The sequence below is a fragment of the Macaca nemestrina genome, chromosome 20 (genome assembly GCF_043159975.1).
Source record: "Macaca nemestrina isolate mMacNem1 chromosome 20, mMacNem.hap1, whole genome shotgun sequence".
Classification (NCBI taxonomy): Eukaryota; Metazoa; Chordata; class Mammalia; order Primates; family Cercopithecidae; genus Macaca; species Macaca nemestrina.
Genome location: NC_092144.1, coordinates 37898520 through 37924714, shown reverse-complemented (window position 1 = coordinate 37924714; position 26195 = coordinate 37898520). Strand labels below are relative to the sequence as shown.

General features: G+C 43.8%; 1 long non-coding RNA gene across 1 annotated transcript in view; it reads left to right on the top strand.

Moving 5' to 3' along the window:
• Positions 1-25491, top strand: part of LOC139355385 (uncharacterized) — a 229030-nt gene extending 203539 nt beyond the window's left edge. The window contains exons 7-8 of the long non-coding RNA XR_011617787.1: positions 24389-24498; positions 25048-25491. This is a non-coding gene — a long non-coding RNA (uncharacterized lncRNA). The remainder of the gene's footprint in view (positions 1-24388; positions 24499-25047) is intronic.
• Positions 25492-26195: the final 704 nt, after the last annotated feature.

Genomic DNA, 26195 nt, shown 5'->3' with positions numbered 1-26195 from the left:
TTCTCTTTGACCTCTGTGTCCAACCGCTCTCTCTCTCATCCAGTTAATCTGTTATGTGGATGGGCGCTCATGGCTTCAAATGAGATATTTTTAAGTTTCCTGACATCTCCTGCATTTCTTGGCACAAAGAATGAATCATATTACTGGGATAATGAACCATTTAATGGCTTGTGTGTTGATTTATCAGACGGTGCTAGAGAGGCCAATTTAAAAATATAAAGCCATAAGTCACCCCGTCAGGGTGTCTGGTAGGCAGAGCGGCCCGGCTCCCTGGCCGGTGATTGCTGTGTTAATCACGATGACGCCAGGCCTGGCAGCAGTGCAAGGACTTAGGTGCTCAGCACTCTTCTCCTAGTGAGGTCATTCATGCAAGCAGCAATTATTGTGTTTTGTTTTGTTTTGTTTTTTGCTTGTTTTTGTTGTTGTTGTTGTTTTTCCATCTGCCGGGGACTGGGAAGAGGAAATAACCTAAAAAGTCAGAATGCCTCCTTCTCATTAGACTAAGGAAGCCTCAACCCGGATCTCCGGGAATTCCTGGGGGCAAGTGAAAGGGAAGGAGGCAACGCTATGCTAGGCCCTGGCTGTGCTGCAAGGCAGCTGGGGACCTGCCGATTGAAGAGTCGCTGATACTCTGCAGATGAAACGGGCCTGGCATTGTTCATCCGTGTTTGGCTGACCTGGTTTATCATGCAAGTTCCCAGCCCCTGTGTTTATACATGGTGTGGATGGATTTCTGCAAAAGGGGACCAAATACTTGGTGTTTTACTGTAGAGAGAACCTCCTCTGAAAAAACCTCACAGGGAAATTCTCAACTTAAATGGTAGCTAACAGAGGCGCTGGGTGCTTAAGATGTGCACTGGTGAGGTAGGCACTATTCTGATGAATGGTTGATAGTGAGAAAACTGAGGGCTCAGGAGTTCATGTAAAATCCCCATAGCTACATGGCTCAGGTGCCAGAACTGAGATTTAACTTGTGACAGCCTGACTCAAGACACTGAGATTTAACCAACGTGTGTGTTGCCTCCCCTTCTAGAAAACGAGTTCCACCCAAAGGGAATAAGTCACATCTACTTTCCTAACAGAAATCCCAGTGTTAAAATAGCTATGCTGGGGTTCCCAACCTGCTTTTCAAAAGAGGAACAGCCACCATTAACCTTTTGGTCAATGAATGAAAGATAAGGAAGTGAGTGAAAGCAAAGTGTTAGCAAGGCCCGACCGTGAGCCAGACACTGTTACACACTAAATGCATCATCTCATTCAAAGGAGAGAACATTTTCATTAACAAATGTGATACCCTTCCCTGCTGAGCATCCCCTCCCACCCTGACCCCCTGCTCCTCAGTCGGGTTCTCTCTGCCACACTCCAGTGAAACTGCTCATGTCAAAGTCACCAAGGGCTTCCACGTTGCTGCTTCCAGTGAACCATTTAGGACTTCACCTTGTTTGATCTCTCATCGCCTTTCCACAGTTGTCCATATTTTCCTTCTGAAAAGTGCTGCTCTTTTGACTTCTTTTTTTTTTATTTCTTTTTTTCTTTTTTTTGAGATGGAGTCTCACTCTGTCACCCAGGTTGGAGTACAATGGTGCAATCTCGGCTCACTGCAACTTCCGTCTCCCAGGTTCAAGTGATTCTCCCACCTCAACCTCACGAGTAGCTGGGATTACAGGTGCCCGCCACCACGCCTGGCTAATTTTTATATTTTTAGTAGAGATGGGGTTTCATAATGTTGGCCAGACTGGTCTCAAACTCCTGACTTTAAGTGATCTGCCCACCTTGCCTCCCAAAGTGACATTATTTCTGACTGATTCTCTTCCTCCTCACCCCGGCCGTCCTGCTTAGTCTCCTTTGCTGGATTTTCTTCTCCAGACCTCAAAACAATGCAGCTTTGTCCTGGGCCCTGCCTACACAACTGCACCTTATCACCCCACCTAATCCCACAGCTTTCAACAGCGTGCATGCTGACAGATGCCACGTTTATAGCTCAAGGCAGACCTGTCCTCCCAGAGAGGCACACCTGGGAGGTATCCACACACCTACACAGAGAGCTCCAGGTAGATGTTTCAGAGGCTTTCCACGTTCCTACCTGAAAAACCTAGAAAAAAAAAGAACAACGTAAACTCAAAGCAAACAGAAAGGAGTAAGAAAGATACCAGAAATCAATAAAATTGAAAACAGGTGAACAATGAGAGAACATCAATAAAATTTAAAAGGCGGTTCTTTAAAAAAAAAAAAAAAAAAAAAAACAACAAAATTGACAAATCTCCTGGTCAATTTCTTTTTATCTTTTTCAAGGCTGATACAATAGAAAAAAAGACACAGATCACCAATGTCCAGATAAAACAGGAAATATCTCTACAGATCTTTTGGTCGTGAAAAGGATGATGCTATATTCATAACATCAACAACTTAGAAGAAATAGACCAATTCCTAGAAAACTATAAATACCGAAATTCAACTTTTTCTAATTCATTACTACTGGTGTACAGGAAACCTATTGGTTTAGGAATGTTGTTTAATTATTTGGCCACCTTACTGAACTCATAGATTCTAACAACTTGTAGCTGATTATTTTTTGTATAAACAATCATGTTTATAATCAATAGATTAAAATAGGTTTATCTCTTCCTTTTGAATACATATATATATATATATATATATATATTTTTTTTTTTTTTTTCTTTTGAGACAGTGTCTTGTTTTGTCACCCAGGCTGGAGTGCAGTGGGGCAATCTCGGCTCACTGCAACCTTTGCCTCTTGGGTTCAAGCAATTCTCCTGCCTCAGCCTCCTGAGTAGCTGGGATTACAGGCGCGCGCCACCATGCCTGGCTAACTTTTTTTGTATTTTTTTAGTAGAAATGGGGTTTCACCATGTTGGCCAGGCTGGTCTCAAACTCCTGACTGCGAGTGATCCACCCGCCTCAGCCTCCCAAAGTGCTGGGATTACAGGCATGAGCCACCACACCCCCGCTGCCTTCCTTTTGAATATTAACACGCATTTCTTGTTTTCATTTTCTGGGGTTTTCCAGGACTTCTGGAATAATGCTGGATAGTTAAGATGATAGTTACTGTATATTGGGTTTAATAGATTTCTAATGCTGCCATTTTAAGTATGTTGTTTATTATAGGTTTTGAAAGCTACCTTTTATCAAGTTAACAAAGTCAATTTTTTCCTGGATAATAAAATATTGGAGGAGGGGGGAACAGAATGTGTCTCTGCCTCTTGAGCTGACCACGTGGCATCCCCTTTTCAATACAGTGTATTTTTTTTCATAAATTTCCTAATGTTGCCATGTTCTTGCATTCTCAGGATGACATACTTGGTTATGAGTTAGCATTCGTTTGAAAGAATTTTCTGATTTCTGCTGTATTTTTATTAAATTTCTACTTTTTAAAGATGTATTTACTTTTACCTTCTTGAGTAGAATTCTTATTCTATTTTTGGTCTTTCTTATGTGCTAATAAATGCAAATGTGACCAAAATTGGCATCAAATATGACTTTGGTGACATCCATATACTTTGTTATTTAAAAAAATAACTTTAAGGCCAACCATTAGAAGACTAGACATAAGATGTAATTTCTAAAATACTAAAAGAATAAAAGTAACCAAAGAAAAGTAACTATCTTTAGTACTCTCACTGACATTTATTTCTATTTACTTTGTAATTTTAGTGTAAGCAAATTTTTTTGTCCCAGCTTTATCAAGGTATAATTGATATACCAAAAAACTGCACATAATTAATACATACACTTTGGTGAGTTTGGACTTGTGTCTATATTATGCTAACCTCACCACAGTCAAGGTAATAAACATCCCCATCACCTCCCAGAGTTTCCTTGTGTTTCACCCACTTTTGTGGTAAGAACACTTAACACGAAATCTACCCTTTAAATTATTGTTAACCACAAGGGCTGCATTGTATAGCACATCTCTGGAGTTTACTCATCTTAAAACTGTTTTTGGCCGGGTACAGTGGCTCATGCCTGTAATCCCAGCACTTTGGGAGGCCGAGGTGGGAGGATCACCTGAGGTCAGGAGTTGGAGACCAGCCTGGCCAACATGGCAGAACCCCATCTCTACTAAAAATACAAAAATTAGCCAGGCATGGTGGCACGTGCCTATAATCCCAGCTACTTGGGAGGCTGAGTCAGGAGAATCACTTGAACCCAGGAGACGGAGGTTGCAGTGAGCCAAGATCGTGCCACTGCACTCCAGCCTGGGTGACAGAACAAGATTCTGTCTCAAAACAAAGCAAAACAAAACAAAAAAACCTGATTTTATCCTTGTTGAACAACAACTCCCCACATCACATTCCTTCAATGCCATGGTAGCCACCATCCTGCTGTCTTCTTCCATGTGTTTTACTATTTTAGGTCTCATACAAGAGATGTAATCTCAGTTTTGATATTCACATTAAACTAAGATATATTTAGAATTGCTTTAATTTCCAAACGAGGTTTTTGCAAAATTTATTTTTATTGGATCACTTCAGTGAATGTGACCTGTGTGGTTTTTGACTTTTGGCAACTTATTTATATATTTTGACTAATAAAAGGGCAGTTAAAGACTGTTCCACCAGGAATAGGGAGAGGTTGGTCAATGAGTACAAAATTAGATAGGAGGAATAAGTTTTGGTGTTCTGTTACACAGGAGGGTGACTATGGTTAACATTACTCTATTGTATACTCTAAAAAGGCAAGAAGAGACCATTTTGAATGTTCTCACCACAAAGAAATAATCTGTAGGAGGTAATGGATATGCTAAATATCCTGGTTTGACAAATAAACAAAAAATAAAAATATCCAACAGGTATTTGAAAAAAATGTGCAGCCTTTTTACTGAGAACGACTCATATTAGCAATGCAACTATATAGTTAATTAAATTAGAAACAGACAATTTATATGAAAGTACAATAGCTATTTATGTCCTCTATGGCTTAATTTTTTTTTTCTTCTAGATGGTATCTTAATTTCTTGGAGAGGTTTTAAAATCTCTCGCCAAGATTGTGATTTGTCAGTGTCTCTTATGTTTCCAGGTGTTTTAACTCTATCAATATAATATTGTTCTGTTCATAAAGGTTAATGATTATTATATTTTGGGGGTGACTGTAATTTTTATAATATAAATATTTCTCATTCCTATTTAATGCATTTAATGCTTCTCACTTTCAATTCTATTTTGACTGCTATTGCTATTGCCATTTCTGCTTTCTTTTAGTTAGCATTTCCCCGGTATATCTTCATTTATTTTTTTATTTTCAAATTTTCTTCTCTCTCTTTTTTTTCCCCAAAATTTAGTCATGCTCTTTTGTAATAACATACAGCTGAATTTAAAACATTCCAATTTAAAAATTTATGTCTTTAAAAGGGAGATTAAATTCACATTAATTGTGACTAAATGATGTGTTTACATAATTACTACCACCTTATTTCATATTTTGGACTTAAAATACCTTCTTATTTGTTGTATTGTTTTTTGTCACTTTTATTATTTTACTGTTTTAGAAATTACATCTTATGTCTAGTCTTCTAATGGTTGGCCTCAAAATTATTATTTTTAATGCCAAAGTATTATACAATAGTTTTACACATTTTACCAATTCATGTGAATATAGTCATAATTTAATGTCCAGAATTAATTTCTACCTGTAACCACTTCAAATGAAAAAGACACTTAGCACACATTATACTCTCCTTTCCACCTCTACTCCAAACATCCACATTATTTTGAAATAACCTGGAATCTTAGTTCTATATTTCATTCATTTTTAAATTTTTTTATATAGGCCAAAGCTTTAAAAATTCTCATTCTTGTCAATTGCATTATGTCTCACAGTCACACCACTGAGAATTACTTGGATTTGACTATGGATGTCACTGGTGCCCTCGTTCACTGCTGTGGCAGGTCATATTTTCTAAAAATGATTGCAGCAATGTCTGCCAGCCCCCATGCTTTACAGCTACACCATGTTCTCTCCCTGACCCTGGCTGGGTCTGGATTACTGCCTTGATCAGCAGAGTGCAGCAGACGTGATGCTATATGACCTCTGAGCCCAGACCGTGAAAGACCATGCCTATATGCTTTGTTGTCTTGAGATGCTCACCCATGGAACCAAACTAGCTTATGTGGTGGGGTCACGTGGAGGGCCCACAGGAGAGGTTGTGGCTGACAGCCCTGCAGAAGCCCCAGCCCGGGCTGGTAGGAGCCACAGACACCTGAGGGAAGGTGTGTCCCAATGATGCCAGCCTTTTCCTGCTGCTTTTGCTGAGGCCCCAGACCCTGAGGGGCAGAGAACATCCTCCAGTAATTTATTTTCGCACAGAAGGTGAATTTATGATAATTTTTATGAGTTTAATATGTTTATTTTTAACCTTATTCTTGATATTGGATATAGAATTCTGGGCTAAAAATAATTTCCCAGCCAGACACAGTAGCTCATGCCTATAATATCAGTACTTTAGGAGGCTGAGGAGGACGGATTGCTTGAACCCAAGTTTGAGATGAACCTGGGCAACACAGAGATTCTCATCTCTCCAAAAAAAAATGAGCCAGGTGTAGTGCTGTGCACCTGTGGTCCCAGCTACTCAAGAGGCTGAGGTGGGAGGACTGCTTGAACCTGAGAGGTAAAGGCTGCAATGAGCTGTGATTGCACCACTGCATGCCAACCTGGGCCACAGAGGGAGACCCTGTCTCAATCAATCAGTAAAAATAATTTTCCCTAAAAAGTTTGAAGGCAAAGTTTTATTATTTCCAGAATACCATGTTGCAAATGAGCAGTTTGATGGCAGTCAGATTTTTATTATTTTTAAGGTAACCTGAATTTTTACTTTTGAAAAAGTTCTTGGGAATTTTAACTTTATCCTTGGAGATCAGAATCACCATATGAAATATATATATTTCAAGTTCTCCTCCTTGGTGCACAGCTTCTCCAGGCTTCTGGTTGATCACCATTTCTGGAGAAACTCACAAGAAGAGAACTAGGGACAAACCATAGCCCTCCACTGTTGCCACTCCTGAAGCCATGCGTCATACTCATCACCCACCTTCTTCATCAGGCTTTCAGAATCTCCCTGTCTCTTGGTGAGGCTGGCACTTCCATTGGTTTCGGTGGCTTGCCTCCACTCTCCTGACCCAAGCATTTTGCCTCTTGGGGACCAAGCATCATATAACAGCCCTTTGTTCAAAGTGCATACCACATTTTAAAGGGTGCTACTCTCTTTGCAGGGTGTCATCTCTAAGCTGGTTCTTCAGCTGTGTCTTCAATAGGCTATCCCATTGCTTATCCCCCAGTAGTTCCTGGGTGGTGTGGCACATGGTAGGACCAGTGGGTGCCATGGCTGTGTGCCCACCGCTATGTTTTTCTTGCTGTAAAGTGGACCCTTTGGTCTGAGGTGATGCTATGTGAAATCCTATGTCACTGAATGCATAGAGTAGATCTACAGATACTCTAGGAGCCCTAGGATTGCAGGACTGGCTGAGGGCCTGTGGACAGAAAAGACAAACCCATATTCATAGATATATGCCATTTCTAGTCAAGATGACTCACAGTCCCTTCAGGGTAGAAGAGATTCAGTGTAATCAACTTGCCTGCAAGTGACTGGTTAGTGAGACACGCATCTTCTGTGGCTGTAGTTAGACACCCATCAGTAGCTGTGGCTGGATCAGCCTTGGGGAGAGGGAGCCCATGATGTTGGGTCATGTTAGCCTCAATCTGCCACCATCTCTGCCTCCACTACTGTGCCACTCATGAACCCACTTCACAAGAGCAGCAGTAGCCAGGGCCAGAGGCTGGCTGATGTCTACTGGCTGGATCATTCTATCCACTTGATTCCTTGTTGTCTCAGCAGTGGATGCTTTCTAGTGAGGGTTAACTTACAACACTAAGATCCTCACACTCCATGCCCACCCTCATGTGTCCATCTACATAGCTCTTCCCTGAAGCTCTTGATGTCCCATGGTCAGACACTCATTCAGCCAGGGCCCAGCAGGATGTCAGGAACTCTCTTTGAGTGGCCCATAGTTCTCTAGTGATGTTTGAGAAAACCCCAGACCACTGGACCCAAAAGGCAGCTTCAGCAAAATGGCAGGACCCTAAGGTTTTCTGGTTGCTCTCCCACCTTCTAGCGTGTTTCTTAATGAAGCATCTAGAATATTTGCTCTTCTTCTTGTTCATAGGTCTGATTAACATGATGTCATCAACATACTGTACCAGTGTGATGTTCTTTGGACTGTCCCTTCTGGTTATATGGTAATGGAGAGCAGAGTTAACACTGCCCTGCCTCTAAATGTCTACTGTTGTCCATCCATAAGAATGCTGTTTCTGAATCTCTTTCGTGGTGGGTGTTAAAACAATGCATTTGCCAAATCAGTAGCTGCATTCCACATGTGTGTGCATTCATATGTTCTAGTAAAAACACACACCCAGCATAGCTGTGAGTAGGGGTACTACTTGCTCAAATGTGTAGTAGTTTGCTGTTGTCTTCTATGCCCTATCTTGTTTTTGAAGAGGTTAGACTTGTGAGTTAAACAGAGACCATTGCTCCTGCATCCTTTATGTCTTTGGGAGTGATACCTGTCTTCACTCTCCTTAGGATGTGGTGTGTTTGATTTATTCTTTGGATCAGGATTAAAGGATAAGGGGTACCTTCAGAGGCTTCCATTTGGTTATTCCTGTTGTGATAGCTTTTATTCCATAAGTCAGGAAACCAATTATTGGGTTCTGCAGCCATTATTTGGCCCTTCCAAAGATAAATTCAAGAGCTGGAGCAATGACTGCCATGGGGACCCACTCCACTGTGAGACACACTTGAGCCAGGACTCCATTTAGCACCTGACCCCCGTACCTCCTTACTTATATCACATGGGGGCTGATGGCACTTTGGGTCCTCAGAGTCTGTACAGGGTGACGGCCACCCTGATCCTGCCTGGCTGTGCAAGCAGGGCTTGAATGCTCATCAGAAAACCATTCTGGGATTGCTCCCACACGTGATTTAAGCTACTGAATTTCTGACTTTTTTTTTTTTTTTTTTTTTTTTTTGGAGATGGAGTCTTGCTCTGTCACCAGGCTGGAGTGCAGTGGTGCGATCTCAGCTCACTGCAACCTCCACCTCCCGGGTTCAAGTGATTCTCCTCCCTCAGCCTCCCGAGTAGCTGGGACTACAGGTGCACACCACCATGCCCAGCTAATTTTTGTGTATTTAGTAGAGACGAGATTTCACCATGTTGGCTGGGATGGTCTCCATCTCTTGACCTTGTGATCTGCCTGCCTAAGCCTCCCAAAGTGCTGGGATTACAGGTGTGAGCCACCACACCCAGCCCTGCTGAATTTCTATACTATTAGGCACAGTGAAAACAATGTTACCTGGAACAATTTAGAGCACCATTGCCATTTCCTTGCCATGGCCATAACCTTCTAATTAACTGATATTTCAGCACCCACTGTTTCTGTAGATCTCGTTGGCTCTCTTTCTCTGATTGTTGATCTCTTTATAAACCTGTTAACCCTGTTAGATCTTTTGTAGAACTCTTATGGTGTATTATTTTCTTTATCTCGATCTCTCTCTGCCTCTGTTTCTCTCTGCGTGCCCCCTCCTTTCTCTGTCTTCTGACCGTTTCTTTCCATTTGATGGTAGTGTGGTATCTTGTTTATCTCTAAGTCCCTGGCAATTATCTAGTGCCAGGCACATATGGAATATCCAGTGAAATCTGCTTGCTGGTGGATGCGCATTTAATGAAAATTCATTATTGACCAAGCACTCACTGGGCACTGTGGGAGGTATGGGAATAAATCATATGTGGCTCCTCTGGCAAAGATTCTTTGCTGTGCCAGTTTAGTCAGGCTTCTGAATATTCTGCTGGGCTCACTCATGCACCGCCTTGTAAGATCTAGTTTTAGCAAAGAACTCTGCCAAGTCAGGGTAGCACCCGCCACCGTCAATATCTGATCGCCCTTGATATCTGATCGGGCTTCTCATCCTCCGCCATCCCCCAGGTGATATAGGATCACCCCCCACCATGCCTCAGTAAGAACCTATTAGGTCAGTTTACCCAGAACCTCCCTCACGCCTGATGTAATTTTCCATTCGCTGACACTTATGCTGCTCCTTGGCCATAAATTCTCACTTGCTCATGCAATATTCGGAGTTGAGCCCAAGCTCCCCGCTCCCATACTTATTGCAATAGTCCTGAATAAAGTCTTACTTACCATGCTTTACAAATAGCACTGACTAACTTTTTCTTTAACATTTCCCTTGAGGAGATCACAGTTGGGAGAAGAAAGTAGGAGGCAAACTGGAAAGGGCATTTTCTGTGGCCGCAGCTCTAGCGCCCAATTTAGAGTGAAACTCAGAAGAAAGGTTATAACCATTCCTTAGGCCCCTGATGCCTGAGCCAGTAACCCACCAGATCAAATGGGATAAGCCACAGAGGCAAGAAGCTCCCCAACAGCTTTGGCAACAGGTCTTCCACAGCGTCCACCCTCAGCTCTGGGCCTGAGATGAACGAAGTCACATCTCTTGGCAGCCATTTTATTATCACAATGGCTGCCGTCTTTCTCTTCCAGCAGCTTCAGTGCGCAGGCAGTCAACCAACTGTGGCTGACAGCAATTGCCCTTTAAAAGGCATTAAACTACCTCTGTGACCATTTTTAACAGTTTGAAACAGTAAAAGCCATTTTAAAACAATTTTACTTAACAGTGACTTTTCTGTATAGTCTTAAGAGAATGAATTTACTTACCTCCTCTCAAAAACAACTGAGCACTCACTATTGAGAAAAACTGGAAAATGATGTGCCATGGTGTTTGTTGCTATGCCTCAGGAGGTAGGAGGTGAGATGCCAAGGACATGTTCATTGCTGATACATAAGACGAGGAGAGGAATTTGTGCTACTCCTCATTCTGCTTTTGTTTCCTTTTGAGAAAAACACCAAGAAGGTAAAAAGGAAGAGGGAGCATCACTATGTGCTTTAACACCTTCCGCATGGCTTCCTGTTATAAATGGAATGCAGTCTAAACTCCTTCCAAGATCTGCCTCCTGCATGCTTCTTTGACCTCATCTCCTGCAACTGTCTCCTTTGTCTTCTCTGCTCTTCTGGCCTTATTTCTTTTCTTGGAACAGGCCAAGAGGTGTGGTGGAACTAGCTCAGATTGGCTTATTTTCACTGCTTTCCAACTCCAAACTCAGTGACCTTGCATCATCACTCAAAATCCTAGGAGTATTTATACCACGGAAATGGGCAAACACCACAGATCAGGGCTCCCCTGACCCAGCCAGCTGCTAAGCATTTATCAGGATACCACTGAACATGCCAGCTGCTTTAGTCCTTTGCTTAAGCTGTTCTCTCCACCTGAAATAACCTCATCCTCATTTTTGCAGGCCCAGTTTTTTTTTTTTTTTTTTGGCCTTTAGCTCACATGCCCACCTCCTCTGAAAAGTCTTTCCTGACCACATTCTAGAGGGACCAACTCATTGACTCATGATTACATCAATCATTTTAATTCTCTGAATATGATTATCAGTTAGGATACTAAAAATGTTAAAAACATAATTCCCATATGGTTGTAGTATGCATTTGTCAACCTAAAAAAAGACATCAGAGAAAAATACATCCAAATATGTTGAATTTATTCAGTGATTAGAAAAGACGTCTGGGTACAGTAGCTCACACCTGTAATCCCAGCACTTTGAGAGGCCAAGGTAGATTGCCTGAGGCCAAGAACTTCAGTCCAGCCTGGGCAACATAGCAAGACCCTGTCTCTACAAAAATAAATATTTAAAAATTACTAGGTACAGTGGTTCGTGCCTGTAATCCTAGCTACTGAGGAGGCTGAGGCAGGAGAATCAAGCTGAGGAGTTTGAGGCTATGGTGAGCTATGATTGCCTGAGCAACAGAGCAAAACCCCATGTCTAAAAGAAAAAGAAGAGGATCTTCTTTTTCCTCTTGCATTGGAATCCAGGTTGCACTGTAGCAAGCCCTGGGTACATCTGCTGAGGGAAAGGTAAAGAGCAGCTTTATTGGCAGAAGGGGGAAGTTTACGTACACTGCGTGGGAACAGAATTCATGGGCACCGGAGGCTCAACGCCTGAGTCGGCATGAATTTGTTGGTGGAGATGCCGTTCCTGAGCAGGTGTTCTTTGAGAGCATCTTATCTGAATTGTTGTGGTCCTAAAGACTGTCTAGTCATAAACCTTGTCATAGAAATATGTGCACACGTGAGAAACATGCAAGCTGTGCAGAACCGGAGATGCGTGAAGGACGTGAGGGATTTCCTGTGGGGTTTTCAGACAGTCCTTGGAACAGTTCTCATCTCAGAGAGGAAAGCATACCCGTCCCGCCTCCTTTTTTGTGCCTCCCTGGCTCTGTTTTATCCAGGTCTGACAAGAACAACTTTACCCTGGTAGCTGCAGCTTTCACATGTCTCTTCATTTTATTTAACTCATTAATGACAAGCCAAGTTCAAAAAAGAAATATGAGGAACTGGGATTTTAATGTCAGCAGGGAAAAAATAAATGCTAAGATAGAAGTATGAAATTAGATCAAAACTGGTTAATATCACACAGGGCAATAAAATCCCAACCTTGGAAGTTATCGTCACTACTAGACAGAAAATTATTTATTGCACCTTAACAGTTTTATAAAATTGTAAAATGGCCAGGTGTGGTGGGTCACGCCTGTAATCCCAACACTTCGGGAGGCCGAGGCAGGCGGATCTCTTGAGGTCAGGAGTTTGAGACCACCCTGGCCAACATGGCAAAAGCCCGTCTCTACTAAAAATACAAAAATTAGCCAGGCGTGGTGGCGCACACCTGTAATCCCAGCTACTCCAGAGACTGAGGCAGGATAATCGCTTGAACCCGGGAGGCGGAAGTTGCAGTGAGCTGAGATCATGTCACTGCACTCTAGCCTGGGCAACAGAGAAGGACTCCATCTCAAAAAAAATAAAATAAAAATAAATAATAAATAAAATTGTAAAATGCCTGGGTCCTAATGGATTGTAGAAAGATTCAGATGTCTCTTACCAAGTTCTGGATAATTTATGTTAAGCAAAACAAACAAACAAACAGAAGCTAGTGATAGGTCTTTCTATCTCTCTCTGTTATTTTATACCTATCTATCATGTCTTTCTCCCAATAAAAAGAACCTTCTGGGCACCTGAAACAGTACCTAGAATGTAGCAGGCACTCAATACATTTCTGTTGGTTGAAGGCTGAAGCTAGACATAGTGGGAGGGAGATCCAGGAGGAAGGTTTGCAGTACCAAGGGGCCAGGAAAAAGCTTTGGAAATCGAGACTGATGTGAAAACTTACTGTGCTGCAGCACCTCTGGCCAGCCGGCTGCATTGGTGACCTGTGTCACTGTGAACACTCCTTTCTCCAGCCTGGAGTCTGGAAGGGAGTGAAAGAGTGGGCCCCATCATACTTAACCTCTCTGGATGGTGTTTTCCTCAGTTATGAAATAGGAAAGATAATAGTAACTTGAGATAGATTTGATGTAGAGATAATATGTGTAAAATGCTTAGTGTAGGACCTGGTGCATAGTAAGTGTTCATTAAGTATTTGATGTGTGCATTTACGTAGCATCAATGTGAACAACTCTGAGAATTCAGTGGAGGGAGAGATGCTGCCCAGCACGTAGCTGAAGAAGCTTCAGGAGGTGGGGCATGATCTGGGCCAAGAGGGACTGGCAGAGTTTTCATAGCCGGAGCTGTGGGGCAGGGGGGTGGGGTAGGGGTGGCGGGGGTGGGTAGGAAAAGAATTCTCCATAGAGGAAAGAACTCGAGTAATGACATAGAGGGGCAGGCATGGTGAGGGGGAGATGATACCACAAGGGGCTCCCTGACCCTGTCTGGACTCTACCTCTCTAGAGAGGCCAGGCAGTGCACTGGTGAAGGATACAGACTTTGGAGCTGGAACTGCCCAGATTTGAGCCCCAGTCTGCAGATGACTAGTTATGTGATGTAGGTGAAATTCCCTTACCTTCCGGACTCTCAGTTTCTCCAGCTATAAAATGGGGTCACAAGGGCAAAGGTCACCTTGGGGTCATTCTAAGGAATTAAGTAAGATATTATGTGTAAAGTGCTGCAGAAGCTGCAGTGATGAGTACTGGAGAAATACTCAGTCACCTTGTTTCCTCATCCTGCCCCCAGAAAAGCTCAACTTGACTCAGAATATGTGTAAGTGGGCTTCTCCCCCTCTTCTGTTAAACATATTTCAGTTTGTTTGTTTGTTACTGAGGAACACAAGTCAGGTAACTCTCGGTTCTCAATTCTTTCACCTGCATCTACTTAAATTTGCTTTGCTGAAATTGAATCAGATGGGAGAAATATTGTCAGGAAACAAAATGCCTGCTCTGTCGCCACAGGAGGTGTTTTGATTTTATTTTGATCAGAGGCAAGATCCCCTGTGTGGTTCTCAGACATAGCACCCAAATCCCATATTTTGAGGAAATGAACCAACAACTACAGAAATGATTTTCTGCAGTAACCTGGCTGTCTTGATGTGCAAGCAAGAATACTGAGAAGCTGTCAAGAAACCAAGACCCTTTCTGGTGGTATTCACACGAGAAGAATAACCATCTGGACCTTAGGATGAGAAGTCCAGCATCCAAAATGTGCAACCCTGTGACATTTTCATTATCCAAATCTCCCAGGTGCCTGCCAGAGCCTGGAATCCCCTCCCAAAGCTGAACCCAAGGCTGAACTTGTGTGTAATTCATTCATTGTGAGATCCTATTCCAGAAAACAGACATGGGGATACTGAGGAGCACAAAACAAGATAGGAGGAAAAGCCTTTTCTAATTGGGGAGTTATCAAATTAATCACCACTGTGGGCAATGGGACCTCATGCTTCCATGACCCTCTGAGGAGCTGTATGTATAGAATGTACCCACCAAGTCTGTCCAGGGCAGGAGGAGGGGAGCGTTCAGCCACCAGCTCCTGGAGCCCCCCATTGCTGAGGGTCATTCCATGGATGTTAAAGCCCTCCTAAACCCATGCTGGGGCAACCAGCTTATCCTGCTTGACCAGGGACTGTCCTGATTTTCCAACTAAAAACACTGCTGCAACCCAAAAATCCCCTCAGTCCTGAAAACACCGAGATGTTTGGTCCCTCTAGTCCAGGCTGGCCTGCAGGCTCCACAATGGGGCATCAGAACGTGAGCTACTTCTAGAGCAGAAGGTGGGAGGAATACAGTGCAGCTGAGATGAGGAGCTGTTGAGCTGTACCCTCACAAGCTGGTTGCCACAGCAACGGCTGGAGTGAAAGGTGGACCACAATGATGGGAGGCAGGCACAAGAAGTACCCGGGACAGAGCTCCCTGGAGAGATCCGGGGAGTCCCACCTGGAGGAAATGGTACAGCAATCACTCACTTGCACACGAATGAAGGTATAATCCCAGAGGTCAGAGCTTGGACCAGGGGGTGGACACTGTAAGGAAGGAGATTTTTGGCTCCAAATAAGGCAGGATATTTTAAGTGTCTGCATTATTAAAACATTTTAGTTGGACCTTGAAGATCAGTTGTTCCAATACCCTCTTGCAAAACCTGGGACTTAGAACAGAAACTGATGTATCCATGGTAATCCACAGGGCAGAAGCAGAAACAGGACTTGAACTTTATGACCTGATAAGCTTTGCAGTCAAGAGACATGAGTAAAAGAATGAACTTCTTCAGCAGGGCACAAGTTCTCTATTCCTGGATGCATCCCAAAGAGTCTGAACTTCTTGGTCTGGTTACTGTTGGGAGAGGATTCATGCTTTAGGGGTAAAGTAGCCTCAGGTGGCCTTAAGCTGCCCTAACTCAGAATTCTGTGGTACAATGATTCAGCAGAGTGGAGTCTCTAGAAGTGAAACATCAGCAGAATAGCAAGGGGGAAGTACATTAAGAGTTGGAATTAAATAGTTGAATATTCAAACACAGCAGGCAGTACAGACCAATACTGATTATTTCTACTCTTCTGTGTTGACTAAATCAGTCTGTGCATGAGAAGTCTGAAGTGTGAGTGCACGTATGTGCAGGTGTGTAGGTGTGCACGTGAATGTGTGTGATGCATGCAGATGTGACTGTGTATGCATGCATATGTAAGCACACAAGTATGTGTGTGTGCGTGTTTGTGTGTAGAAGAGAACAAAATGGAAGTGCTAAGTTGGGTTCCAAAAGCTGCATGATTCAAGTTTCATCCAAGAAAAACTAATTCATCTTATTTTGTATATATTAAAGTCTGAAGGTATTTTCCATTTAAACCTAGGCAAAATGCATCCTCGCAGACCTTTTCAAAAGATGCAAATGAAACATGCATTTCATTTCTGAACATTCACAATGCAGATTTCAGCCTCGGACCTTGAAAGCCCTTTACTCCTGATTAGAAAGAAAGATTTTTCTCTGCAATGCTCAGTGCTTCTCTTAGAAAGCGACCCTCTGAGGAGCTGCATGCGTAAAATATGAAAAACCTGGAGTCTTCCTGCAGCCACTGAATAGTGAAAAACCTGGAGTCCTGGAGTTTTAGGGATTAGAGAATGATCAGAGGGGAGTGAGCCAGACGCCCACGGGGGCAGGGTTCACTCGTTCATTCTTCTGAGTGCTCATCCATCCTTTAAAGACGTTCACTGTGCCTTGTGGTGAGGGCAGAGTGGTGTTACCCTGGAGGCCTGTTGCAGAGTTTCTGGAGAAAGGGCCCAGGGCTGGTCCTAGAAGACTTTGGTTTCAAGTTCCAGAATTGCTGTACAGCCTTGGGCCCCTCTTAGCTTTGTGTAGAACAGAAGACTGCTTGCCTGCTTGTTGTGGGGGGGTAAATGTGATGGTGAAAAATGAAAGTCATCTGTAAACTGTAAAGTGCTCTATGTATACATGCTTCGCTCCTTCTGGAGAACACGTGGGTTCCCACCATTTTCCAGTCCACCCCACGTGACGCCATGTGAGATTCTGTGTTCTTTGTTGTGACTTTTGTCTCCACAAATACTGAAAGTGTTTTGAGGCTCAGGACAGTCTCTTTTTATAAGAATCCCCTCTGTGCTCCACTCAACTCGTTGACTAATGCTCGTTATGTAAATACTGATGTTTATCTTTTCAACATTTGCATCATCTATTCACTTTTCATGTGTTACTGAGGGACAAAGTCACTAAAATTACTGTCATTTTTTAAAAAATGGAATATTTACTAACATCTCCATCTTCTGTAAAACCAGCCATAAAGGGCAAACAGATGTTTTTCATGAAATCTGAATGCCTCAGTCCTTTGGGGCAGTCATACTTTTCTTGCAGCAATTCCAGAGGCTGAGGTCTCTCTAAAATGGGAATAAGGTTGATGACCTTTGGAGGGGCCTTTGTGAGACGATAAGGCTCTGTGGACTTTTTGGCACAAAGAGAGGCTTTAGTGGTTATTTTCTTTAAGGCCTCTTTATTATTTTAGGTAGGAAATTATACTGACTTGGAGCTAATTAATTGTATTGTTTTTATTTTCCCGTGTCTTTTCTTCAGTAATGTCTCAAAGCTCTGACTTTATTTACTATCAACACTAATTCATCATCACCTTGGTAAGATTCAAGGAAATTGGGTTGGGAGGTTAGTGCCTTGGTTCTGAAACCAGGACAAAGTGATTTAGAGGCAGTCATGGAAATGTAATGACAGGCCCTAGACAGTCCATTTGGTTGGTCATCCAGGGACACAGCTCCGTGTGGTGAACGTCTGTGTGCATGTTACATGAAGAGGGGAGAGAGAGAGCGAGAGAGCTGGAGGGCCTTGGGCAATCTGACAAGTTGCATGTTTTGTGATGGTTCCCAAACCAATTACGTTAAGAAAACATAAATAGGTCATCCCCACCCTCCTTCCATTTCCATCTCTTGCCGCTCCCTGCATCACCTCTCACACTCCACAACTCACCATACCCCTCACCTCTGCCCTTCTTTGCCTGCTCCCACCCTTCACTTCCTCCTCCACCCCTCACCTCCACATGGCATCCCTTACTTCCTGTGCACTGCAGCTCTCAGCTCTGGGGAGGCTCACTTGAAGCTTAAGGATGGAGCCTCAGGGTTGTCTACTGAGTCCTGTATTTTACTTAATACAAAAAAGAAAGCATTGTTAAATGTGAACATACTTACGTTAACATAGCCACATCATTTTCACTTGCATGAACAGCAATATTTTCTCAATTATTTGGAATCAGATGATGCTCTTTAAACCCTGAGCTCTTTTTCTTGCTTCTCTGCCTTTTTCATGGTGCCTGGAATGCTGTCTGCTCATGCCCCTTCTTCTGCTAACAGTTCACCCTCAACACTCAACGTCGATGTCACTTGCTTCTGGAACCTCCCCGATTTCAGTGACTGAATCAGTGCCCCATATTTCATGGCCCATTGCTTTTTCGCTGTGGTGAATGTCATTTCACGCCATTGTGTCTTGGTGTATGTCTCCCTCCTGTTTGCTGCTGAAGAGGCTGGGACTGTGTGTTCTTTCCCTGTGTCCCACTCTCAGCACAGGCCAGCCCTACCGTGGAGAGTCAGGGAATGCTCCTTGGATGGACATGAATGTAGCATTCTCAAATACAAAACTTTGATGGGTTCAAATTCACAGAATAAGAATGCTATTTATCTTCTCACAATAAGAGAATTACAGACACTGAATTTCCTGGGGAGGCCTCTGCTAGCAGAACTGGTGTTTCTGTCAGCAACAAAGATGCAAGTTTCCTTTATTCTCACATGCAGGCTCACAGGAACTTGACATTTTCGTCACGGCTCACAGCTCTATGATTGCAAGATCCTCTCTCTTACCTTGTGATTTTCTCTCTAAGCCTACAGAATATGACAAGAGGGGTAACAGCCAGTGGAAAGCTGCTTGTAGAAAGAGACACAGCAGGAAAACAATTCATTCTTCCTCCTCCCATTTGTTCAACTCCAGTCCTTGGAGCATGCACAAGAGCTTCTGGAAACTCATGGGGTGGCCACTGCTGTGTCTGCTGTGATGGCTTCTTCCAGCTCTTGATTTCACATCTAGGGTCAAGTGATGTAAATTCGTAATGGTCCCAGCTGGGACAGAGCCTCTGGGAGAGCGGTGGCTGTGGGTGTTCCCTCCCTAGTCTGGGAGATGTGCACTGCATCTTAAATCCCAGCAAGGATAGCGATGTCTTAGACTGGGGTTCCCCTGGAAGCCGACCCCGAGGCCCAGATGTGAGTGCAAGTGGTTTATTTGGGAAGTGAACCCAGGAAGCACAGATAGGGGAGTGTGGAAGAGAGGCATGGAGGGGAAGACAGCAGCAGAAGGTGAGTAACCACCCAGTCACCCAGGGGTCACTGGAGTTAGCCTTGCTGGGAACTCTGGGGGAACTTACACTCAGGACTCAGTGTTACCCACAAATGAATGAGAGAGCTGGGGCACACCTCGTTAGCTTCTGTCAGCCGTTGGCTGAGGGTCACTCCTGGAGAGCCGAATTCCCTGGCATTTCTGGCCTGCCACATCTATGGGCAGAGTGGGTTCCCGGGACAGAAGCAAGCCTGCAGGAAAAGAAGTGCAGTCGGGCTGTTGGCCCTCTAGTCAGCAGAAACGCAGATGCCAGGAACCAAGGGGGTGCAAGTAGGACGCCCACAGATGTCTGCTGCAGACAGGGTGCCACAGTGAGCTTCCAGAGCCCAGGTGACATGCACATCCTGGGCCACCCCTGACTCCTGGTGGGAGGGCTGGCAGGAGTGCTTTCTGAAAGGGCTGTAACTTCCAGGCCCTTACACAGTTCCTACAAATGGCTCATTGTAATCCTAATCGTCAGACTGTCAGAGTTTATGAGAACAAGGCATTAAAGTGTTCTTGAAAAGCGCTTGATAATCTAGTTTGTATTTGGGCAGCACTGACATCGGGACTTAAAATGTCACGCAGCTCCTCAGTTGGTTTGATCTGTGCCACTCCAGTTTTCCAAGGAACGATTTGATAAATGGATTCTTATGAAAGTTCTGTGATGAAATGCAACTGGATTCTTCAGAACAACAACACGCACCTCACTGCAGTGACCCAGCTTCAAAGTGAAAGGACTGGAAAGTTTGTAGGAGCCGGAGGGGACCAGAGGCTGACCAATCTGCTCTGTTTAAAGCACTTTCTCTGCATACAGACAATTTTCACTGGAGTAATAAATGTGAATTTAACAGGAATGCTAACAAAAGAGGTTTAGTGTTGTGTTTCCCTTGCATATTTCCATTCTTAAGGGGGAGTTTTTGGGAGCATAACACATGTGTTCAGTGTTGTAAAGCCTGACCAGGGAGAGGGGCATGGGCACACTGCTGCTTAGTATTTATACATTTGCTGAACTTTGGGGACCAGAATGAACACCTGATGTTAACTAAAAGAAAAAATCAGGCCAGGTGTGGTGGCTCACACCTGTAAACCCAGCACTTTGGGAGGCTGAGGCAGGAGGATCACTTGAGGTCAGGAGTTTGAGACCAGCCTGGACAACATAGCATGACTCTGTCTCTACAAATAATAATAATTTAAAAATTTCCTGGGCATGATGGCGCATGCCTGTAGTCCTAGCTATTTAGGAGGCTGAAGTGGGAGGATCACTTCAGCCTAGAAGATTGAGGCTGCAGTGAGCTATCAGCTTGCCACTGCACTCAGCCTAGGTGACAGAGTGAGACCCTGTCAAGGAAGGAAGGAAGGAAGGAAGGAAGGAGGGAAGGAGGGAAGGAGGGAAGGAGGGAAGGAGGGAGGGAGGGAGGGAAGGAGGATGGATTTGTATTGTGAAGAGCTCTCAGTTTCTGAATAATAACTCGCAGTTTAGCCCAAGACATGTCTCACCCAAAGTGTGGGTTGGAGATGTATCTGTGAGTGTCCTGGGTAAAGGAATGGCAGCTTGGAGAGTGGACTGCCAATAGGGGCTGGAGTAAGCTCTATCCTAGCAGGGGACCCAGAGACGGAATTGTCCACAGATGTGGTTTTTATCATCAAGGCTCCTGCAAGACTTCACGAAACACAGAGCCAAGGGCCCCAGCTGTAGTTTAGGAGAAGTCACTTGAAATTACCTACTGCTCTTATGTGGTCTTATGGAAGCTGTAAAAACTGGAATGTATTTTTCATCATGAGCACATGCCCACGGGCCCTTGAGAGAACGGCTGAATTTAAAATTAAAAACAAAACAACAAAAAACAAATACATCTGACCCAGTTTTATTGTGTTTTATATTTTAAACACGTTATTGTGCTATGGTGTAGTGCCGGACAAATTGTTTTATTTCCCCTCTTTGCAAACTTAATCATCAAATTTCCTTCACTCTCATTATTTATCACTTTGTCAATAATCATTTTATTTTTTTAAGGCATCCCCCTCTCCCTGTGGCAAGAGCAGTTATAATCTTCTCATTTAGCAAAGAAGAGGATCCACTGTTATCAGCCACAGCCCTCCTGCTGTGCATTCCATCTTTAGACGCGTTCATCCCGTATATTTGCTATGTGGGAGCCTTTGACCTATGTCTGTTTCTTCCTGCTCCCCTACCCCAACACTGTTTTATTCTCTCTCTCTCTCTCTTTCTCTCTCTCTCTCTCTCTCTCTCTCTCTCTCTCTATATATATATATATATATATATATGTTTGACCTTTAAGATTTCACATATAAGTGAGATATTATACAGTATTTATCTTTCTGTGTCTGACTTATTTCACTTATTATGATGTCCTCTAAGCCTATCCATGTTGTGGCAAGTGGCAGGATCTCCGTCTTTTTTGAGGCCGAGTAACATTTTGTTTTGTACACACACCATGGTTTCTCTATTCATTTGTCCATTGATAAACCCCTAGGGTGTGTCTGTACCTTGGCCGCTGTGAAGTGCCGCGGTGAGCATGGGAGTGCAGATGCCTTGACGAGGTGGTGATTTCATCTCCTTTGAGTGTGTACCCAGAAGAGGGACTGCTGGGTCAGATGGTAGTGCTATTTTTAATTTTGTTTGAGGCCTTCATACTGTTTTCCATAATTGCTTCGCCACTCGGCACTCCTATCAACAGTGTACAAGGGTTCCCTTTCTCTACACCCTCACCACCACTTGTTATCATTTTTTTTTTTTTTTATTGTAGCCACCCTGACAGGTGGGAGGTGTTTTCTCATAGTGGTTTCGATTTGCTTTTTCCTAATGATGTTGGTCATTTTCATTTCATCTTTGGAGAAATGCCTATTCAAGTCATTTGCACATTTGTTAATTGAGTTATATGTTTTCTTGCTATTGAGTTGTATGAGGTTTTTTGTGGGGTTTCTTTTGGTTTTTGTTTTTTGTTTTTCGTGTTTTTTTGAGATGGAGTCTCACTCTGTTGCCTGGGCTAGAGTACAGTGGTGCCATCTCAGCTCACTGCAACCCCTGCCTCCCAGGTTCAAGCAATTGTGCATCAGCCTCCCGAGTATCTGGGATTACAGGCACCTGTGACTATGCCCAGCTAATTTTTTCTATTTTTAGTAGAGACAGGGTTTTACCATGTTGGCCAGGCTGGTCTCAAACTCCCGACCTCATGATTCACCCACCTCGGCCTCCCAAAGTGCTGGGATTACAGGTGTGAGCCACCGTGCCGGCAGAGTTGCATGAGTTTTTAACAAATCTTGCATATGAACCTCTTATGTGATATTTTGTAGATATGTTTTCCCTGTCTGCAGGCTGCCTTTTTATTTCGTCCATTGTTTTCCTTGCTCTGGATCATCACTTTCTTACAGCTCTTCCTGACAATCTCTCCAAAGCCAACCACAAAGAATTTTTTTGGCCTTTGTATTCAAAGGTGAGTGAAACACACACACAGCTCAATGCAGGTCCGGTCATGCCTGATTTCAAGTTGAGTTTTCCACGAGCACCCCTGGGTTTGGCAAGTTGGGGTCCCATGGGAGAAGAAGATATGGCCTCTGCTCTCAGAAGCCTTGCTCTTCAGGAGACCAAACCCACATCTTCCCTTTACCAAGAAGGTGCTAGCTTTCTCCTAAGCCCCGTGGCCATCTTCCCCCAGCATCACACTTGGAAATGCGGCACTGAGTGTTCTACTCTTTAAAACTGAGAAAGACAAGAAAGAAAGAGGGCTAGGAATGGGTCTTTTTTTTTTTTTTTTTTTTTTTTTTTTTTTTTGCGACAGTCTCACTCTGTCTCCCAGGCTAGGGAGCGGTGGTGCTGTCACAGCTCACTGCAGCCTCGACCTCCCAGGCTCCAGCAATATTTCTGCCTCAGCCTCCTGAGAAACTGGAACCACAGGTGCACTCCACTACAACTGGCTAATTTTTTGTAGCAGTGGGGTCTCACTTTGTTGTCCAGGCGAGTCTCAGAGTCCTGGCCTCAAGCAATCCTCCCACCTCAGCCTCCCATAGTGCTGGGATTACAGGCATGAGGCACTGCATTTGACTGGGTCTTGAGTGAACTAACAATGTCTTCCAAAATAGGTGTAAGCTCTGTTTTCTAAATGAAGAAACCGAGGCTCAGAGAGATAAAGCAGGTTGCCTATTGTCATACAACTGGTAAGAAAGGGAGGAGGTTGGCCGGGCGCGGTGGCTCAAGCCTGTAATCCCAGCACTTTGGGAGGCCAAGGCGGGTGGATCACGAGGTCAGGAGATCGAGACTATCCTGGCTAACATGGTGAAACCCCGTCTCTACTAAAAATACAAAAAACTAGCCGGGCGTGGTGGCGGGCGCCTGTAGTCCCAGCTACTTGGGAGGCTGGGGCGGGAGAATGGCGTGAACCCGGGAGGCGGAGCTTGCAGTGAGCCAAGATCACGCCACTGCACTCCAGCCTGGGAGACACAGCGAGACTCCGTCTCAAAAAAAAAAAAAAAAAGAAAGAAAGGGAGGAGGTTTCAGCATCACTCTGACTTGAGAGCCTGGCCTGTGACCCAGTTTTCTCATTCTAGACATTTGCTGCCTGGGCCCCCTCCTCCCACATGATTGCCTTGCCCCAGTGCATCATGGGAAGATCTCGATTAAATACTATGCGTTGTGAGATGTGTTTGTGTTTGGATAAAATAATGTACTATGTCTCGGAATTCCTACTACACATGTATTTCTTCTTCCCTGCCTCCTTCCCTCCCCTTCTTCCTTCCTTCACATAGTTATTGAACACCTGCTATATGCCAGGCATTGAGGTCCACCAGTCTGTCTGAGCACTTCAAGAGCTTGCTGAATAAATAACTATTTTTGTCTGACATTATTCTTCTGCCTCTAGTAAGGAACAATGGGGTTGTTTGAAGTACAGGCCATTCTTCTCATTCCTAAGCCTCTGTTCTGAGAGCATCAGTGTGGCATTTTTTAAAATTAAAAAAAAAAAGGCAGAAGCAGGCCCTTTTTGTGATATTAAACCTCTTAAATGACAGACCTGTAACTTGTAGGGGGAAAACGGTTCTCTGAATGCATCTTATATCCTTGAATTCCAAATTACAAAGTTCTTGCTGAAATTGGTTTCTGCCCAGGAGGAGATAACGTCAGTCAAGGAGCTCGCTTTCTGATCAACACTGCCCTTCCCCCAGCAGAGTGTGCGGCCGGCCGCGGCACTGTCAAGGCAGAGGAGAGAGCATTCGAGGTAATTTCCATTTCTTACTGGGGTCCTCAGTGAACATTCAAAACAGAGGAGACAGTGGCGGGCTGTGGAGGTTATTAAAAGTCCATTTTATTTTTAGCGAGGTTGCAAGGGAGCATTGGAGGGAACGTGTGGATGTTTGCAGTGTTAATGACCAAAGGGCCCAGCTTGCTTTGCTAAGGCACTTAGTGGACCAGGCCTGCCAGTCACCAGGACAAAAGCATTGCCTTATACAAGAAGATGATGTCTGTTGACTAAAATTAAAGCAATTAAGACTGCTGATAAGCCTTGACCAATGCTGAATCTCTTAGTTTTCCTAATTTTTACTCATAGAAATCATCCCATTGATATTGTAGGGTTTTCATAAAGGAGATGAATGGACTGAGTCTATTTTCAGTCTCTTGTGAACATTTGGAAAGAATCTCAACCCTGCATTCCCCATTGTCCTCCCGCCACCCTCCCTCTACCCCGGGAAAGATCCTTCTTTGTTCTGTCTCTGCCTTATTCTAAACCAGCTCCTCTCATCAGCACCGCTCCTTGTGTGTTTCCAAGTCTCTCCAGGCCAGTAATTCCTTTGTGCCCCCGGAAGGAAGCAGAGGGACAAGTGCATCTCAACTCTATTGACAAGAAAACTGATCCCAGAGAGATTCAAGCCTTGCTTCAGATCCTGTCTCAGTCAGCAGGGACACAGAGGGCCTGGGAGCACTGAATTTCTCTTCAAATCATTACCCTCCTTATAAATATTTATGAGCACTAAACTGTACACTTAAAAATAGTAAAGATGATAAATTATATAGGAAGATTTTACCTCAATTTTTTGGCCATGCGCGGTGGTTCACACCTGTAATCTCAGCACTTTGGAAGACTGAGGCGGGCAGATCACTGGAGGTAAGGCGTTCAAGAGCAACCAGACCAACATGGTGAAACCCCATCCCTACTAAAAATACAAAAATTAGCCGGGCGTAGTGGCACGCGCCTGTAATCCCAGTTACTCAGGAGGCTGAGGCAGGAGAATTGCTTGAACCTGGGAGATGGAAGTTGCAATGAGCCGAGATCACGCCATTGCACTCCAGCCTGGTGAAGCTATGTCTCAAATATATATATATATATACACACACACACACACACACACACACACACATATATATATATTTAAAGAAAACCAAATTATTGCCCTTCTTGCTTCAGCACCTTGGGGTCTCCCTGAAAAGTGCCTCTCTACCTGGTTTTCCAGAGTGGCGTGAGCATGTGCAAGCTCCTCAAAGATGCAAGAGTTTCTGAGCTGCTCAGGAGCCCGGCCTCTTTGCTGTTTATGTAATAAAATCTGCCCTGGAGAAACTGACGTAGAAGCTCAGACAAGAGGCGGATGCTGCTAAGCTTCTCGGAGGCTGCTGCCTCACTATAAAGCAATGAAACATTCCAGGCTAATTTCAGAAATGACCCTTTAATTTTCTTTTTTTTTAACTTTTGAAGACCATTTTTTCTATCTTCTTGATGCTTTTTAGAGGAAGGGAAACACTCAGGACTGTAGGCATGAGCTTTAAACGAATGCTCTAGAAGGATAAAGTCTCTCCATGTTTAATGTTCTGTATGTGCTATAAAAATCCTGATTTTTTTCTCCTTGTCATTTTTGGTTTAGCAAATCACCAGCTTTCTCTGAAACACACACACCCCTCTGTCTGCCTGTTCCTGATTTAATC